Source organism: Penaeus vannamei, chromosome 18 (genome assembly GCF_042767895.1).
Source record: "Penaeus vannamei isolate JL-2024 chromosome 18, ASM4276789v1, whole genome shotgun sequence".
Taxonomy (NCBI): domain Eukaryota; kingdom Metazoa; phylum Arthropoda; class Malacostraca; order Decapoda; family Penaeidae; genus Penaeus; species Penaeus vannamei.
In genome coordinates, this window is record NC_091566.1 from 4,532,738 (window position 1) to 4,537,667 (window position 4,930).

General features: G+C 31.1%; 1 protein-coding gene across 1 annotated transcript in view; it reads left to right on the top strand.

The window, feature by feature from the left end:
- The window catches only part of LOC113810470 (uncharacterized), a 40,417-nt gene extending 35,726 nt beyond the window's left edge, over positions 1-4,691 (top strand). Inside the window, exon 13 of the mRNA XM_027362156.2 lies at positions 1-4,691. This exon is cut by the window's left edge and continues 174 nt beyond it. The gene's annotated coding sequence lies outside the window, so the exon portion shown is untranslated.
- The last annotated feature ends 239 nt before the right edge of the window (positions 4,692-4,930 follow it).

A 4,930-nucleotide genomic window follows, 5' to 3' on the forward strand; every position in this document is an offset into this window, starting at 1 on the left:
TTGCCATTTTTTTGCTCTGATAAGGAAGCTGAATGCTTAATCTTCTTTTAATGCCAACACTGTGATTTGGACTAGCATATACCAACTTGTTCTTTGGGATATCATGCATTTTAGCCATTGCTGCCTTTTTTCATGGTAGGATGTTGAGAACAAGGCACTCTCTCCTATTGTGCTAATAACTTGGACCTGCAAAGTAAACTGTTAGCAAACAAGAAGAATCAGGATAATAGACTTCACTGATTTCACAGTACATACTTGTGACTAGTTCATTTCATGAAATATTAGAAGAAAAGCTCTCCAAGCAACTTGGGTTGTATCCATTCAGATTTGTACATTGAATACTTTACCATAAATTCATGCGTAGCTTCAGATTTAAGTCAGATTTGATAATAGAATGATGGCAGCCACTGGAGCTATGAAGTTTTTCAAGGGAGTTGACTTAGGGGCATTTTTAATGAAAGGAGATCTAAGAAATGATTTTGAGTCTGGAAAAGAAGTTGATATGATTTACATTTCAGGTGATTTAACGAGTTTAATACCACAGCTTGACGTGATTTAGGTTTATTTAATCTAGAAGCCAATCTCAGGTTATTTGTTCTCTCTTGACATTGTGATTTAGTTTTCCTTTTTTGCTTGATAAGTGCCTTTTATCACTTCAATGGTGGATGTTTTGTGTCATATTCAAATGCAACACATTAGTGATAAACCTGCAAAGAAGGTTGGTAGGTTTTCTGGGTTAACAAGTTTTATTGTTCAGAACTATTATTTTATCCAGTTTATGGACTGTATAGTGAGTTCATTCTGTCATTGTCTTTTGTCTTAATTATGATCCTATTTATTTCTTTAAAATGACGATAATTGATATTGTTATCATTTGATGCTCCTGATGCTGCTGTACAAGTCTTCAAAGTAGAATGTTGCTACATGATAGCTTAGTATTGTGAAAGATGAATTTAGCAATATATGGTATGCGGCATTTATAAGCAAATGCAACATAGGATGGCTAAGTTATAGCTCTTCTAAATCAGGGATCCCTCGTCACAAGCAGCATAAAGCATTGCTGCTCTCTGTAGGGAAGGGAAATTATCAGTGTTCTTGTGTGTAGAATATTGTTTATAGCATGTGAGTTTTTTTATGATCTGTTTTCAATAGCAGGAGCAAAAAAGTATTTTGGATTCAATCTGTCTTTCAAATTTGTTCACTTTCGTTTTCATATTTTCTCTCTCCTGCTCTTCTGATTTTGCCCTGTTTCCCTCTTTCATTTACTTTTATTTCCTTCTGAAGAAGAAAGAGCAGCTAACAGTTAGACCTCAGGGCATTTCATAAACAGGGATTTTCATTTAACAACATCTTTCTTTCTGCATTTCTGCTTATTTTCATCACTTATAGGAAATGGCATCTTTTGAGAATCATTCAATCCCATGTTAATCATGGCAGGAACATGATGAATACACAGTGTATTTCATACACTAGAAGTGCAGTTGCTTCAGGACAATGAAAAAAAGCTTTGGCATAAGAATATCCTGCTAAGTGGTTGCTGAAGATATTTATGAAACCTTTTTTTCTACCTATACTAATGTGATAGGCACTCATAATACTAAGATTATTTGAGATTAAAGATTAAGTTATGCTGTGATGCAGCCATCACTCAAGAATGAAAGATAGTGTAAGCAGTGAAAGTTGATGCTTTGGGAGACAATGTATGTGATTTATGGTTGTAAATTAAGAGTATGGAAGGCAGATTTTGGGAAAGAGGGTTACTGCACTCTTTCTTAATCTTTCTGGAATTAATGTTAGAAATTCTTAAATATTTTGTCTTGTTAGCAGCACTCATTTCATGACATGCTAACAAACACGTATTTATTAGAAAGCAGGAAAATGTATTTCAAAGTCACTGTTGCATGCAGTTTTAGCTCAATACATCAACAGAAACTTGTTTGTTTTTCCTGTTGTAGGACTGTGTATCTCAGATGTCTGAGGATATATTACTGATGTGGAACTAATGGTCCAAAAAGCATTTTTAAGCTGTGTCTGTATGTCCTTAGGATTAGTACAGAAAATAATTACAGAAGATTGAAGGAATTTCTCTAGATGGTTTTGAATGTAAAGATCTTCAGGTATTCCTAGAACTGTGGAGATTTTTTCTTTTTCTTTTTTTCTCTGAAATTCTGTCTAACATCTTTTCATTATTTGTTAAGATAACTAGGGTTAAAAAGGATTGATGAGATTGAATCTTAACATCTCACCTGTAGCCCATAATGGTGCTAGACTGAGATTGCCTCCAGCTATTTTTTATGGATAGAAACAAAGAGAAAAAAAGAAAAGAAAAGGATTATTTTTTCCTAATTTTATTTAATTCTTATTAATTTATCTTTTCTCCTAATATACGCTCTTCTTGATTGTGCGGGTACTAAAGTGGGACGTACAAGATTTCCTTCAACCATACATCCTCATTTTTTGTATCAATACCATTTTCATAGTCAGTGACATTCCACATGTAATTCATTTAAATAGCTTTATATAGTATGTGGCTGAGTTCTTCATTCTTTCCTTTTTTCGTGTCTCCTTTTCTACAGCATTTTGTTATATTGCTATATTGCTACAGTGACTCTCCTGAAGTTTATTTTCTCGGACTTGGTAACATAGGAAAACTAGAAGCTCCTGTTGATTTCCAATTGTTTTTTTCTGGTATTGATAGATGAATTAATTTTTATTTACTCAATATCTTTGTCTTTGTCCTTTTTTTTTTATATATATATACTTTTCCAACAAATACTTTGCACATGATATAGAAATATGTATTATATTTTGTGAGACCTTCATCAGCGTTATTAGACAAATGTTCTGATTAACTATTCAGAAACTATGTACTTTTAGTCTAGAGATGTTATAGGTTGTGATCATTATTATTTTATATTGAATTTGATCCGTATTGGTGGATTTCCTTTCCTCTTCATCAGTTGATTTAGGTATATATGCTGGACAGATTCTGTAGTATATATACTAAATATGCATTGCATACTTTGACAGAAATATTTTGAACATATATTTTGTAGGGGGAGAATATGACATGTTTTTTATACAGTACATAAAGCATAATCTGTCCATTTGTTTATTAAACCTGTGGTATTTGTTTCTTTGAAGGAGTTTAGAGTGGCCATGTAATTTGACTCAGGGTATGTTTATTTTATATGCATTATTATGTTTAGTTATGTGTTGTTTTTTTGTTTATTTTACTTGTATTCTTTGATAGCATAATTTTTTTCCCATATTCCCAATAAGATTTACATGTACTATTGATTGTTTCATGGCGTTTTTTTTTTTTTTTCCATTTCAGATTAATATAGGACTTCTTGTCAGTGTTATTATTTTTGTTTATTTTAGCAAAAGGAAAATATATGGACCAAGTATATGGCAGATTGTAAAGGATAGATTTTTTTCTTCTTCTGCTTCTACTATTTCTTCTTCTTCAACTTTTTTTCTTTTTCTACTTCTACTACTACTACTCCCTTTTGTAACACTGATTTAATATTCACTTAATAAAAGAAAAAAAAGAAGTTAAGGTCTTGTTTCCCCATGAAGATTATTTTTCATTTTAATAATCACAAGAAGAAGAAGAAGAGAAAAATATGAGGTTTACTGTATAGAAAAATCTTCATGTCAGTCTGTGTAGACTCAAAAAAGTTAGATGTTTAACTGCCATTATATTGTAAGCACGTTATGTTTCATAGCGATAACTCTGTCCGACTTGTCCTTAGGCTGTAAAATGTGAAATACTAAAATCAAAGTTTGAATCTATAAAATATAAGTGCTTGATAAATAAACCTGTAACACAATGAACCTTTTCTTACATTGGACAAACCAGCAAATGCTTATGGATTATTTTTGACCAAGTTCAAAAGTCTCGTAATTAAGAGTAAAAACACTATGATTATTTATACCAAAGAGTAATTCATGTTCTTTCTGCCACCCTAATTTTTTATTTATTTATTTGACAAATCAGGAATATAATCCTCTTTTAAGGTTATCATGTTTTTCTATTGCTTTGGATTTACAAAGAAATGACCCTATTATATCTAAGACTGTTATTATCACATTTGTTCTGTGGATGTAAGTAGGATAAGAGAAACAAAGCAGGTTGTCTGAATGTAATCCAGTTATCAAAGTTCATTCCATGTTTTACCCACTAATTGAGTTATTTTTAGATATTTTTTACTCCCCACAAAAATTTGTTTGTACTGACTGGGTTTTCATATTCTGCAATGTTATACCCCTTAATGGAAAACATGTATTGGTTTTGTATATTGTCATTCATAGATATTTTCAGATAAAGAAAGTATCTTCCTTGTAATCATGTATTTTTGGTTTTGTTTTCACATGTTGCTCATATTTCAATACCATCTCTTTCTTGTGTCTTCTTGCCTACTAAAGGATACAAAGGAGACAGATTTGCTCATTCTACTGTAGTTATTAAACAGTTGTAATTTTGACTGTACCAAGTCTGATGAACTTCTCACTCTATATGTATATTTTTTAATTTCCATTACTCTTTTCTTTTTGCTAAGAAGACTTTGAAGGCAGTTACAGTAAATTAGAGAATAGATACATTACTACTTTGGATATCATCATCTACATTTGTGTACTTATGTAACAATTATCTGTGACCAATACAGCAATATTTATTTTATAAATTGTATTATTTTCCCCATTCTTTGTGTGATACTTTATAGTTTTAATTATTTTGGGATATTTTGTACTGCCTCACACATATTCTTGATGGTCAAGAAATATTGAAATTGTAATTGACCAAAAACAGGTGATATATAATATCAATCTCCATAAGTTAATTTTCAGCGTCTTTAAATGATACAAAAATATTCTTAAACAATTAATTTGCAAGAAATATATACCATGTATAAGCAATGAGATA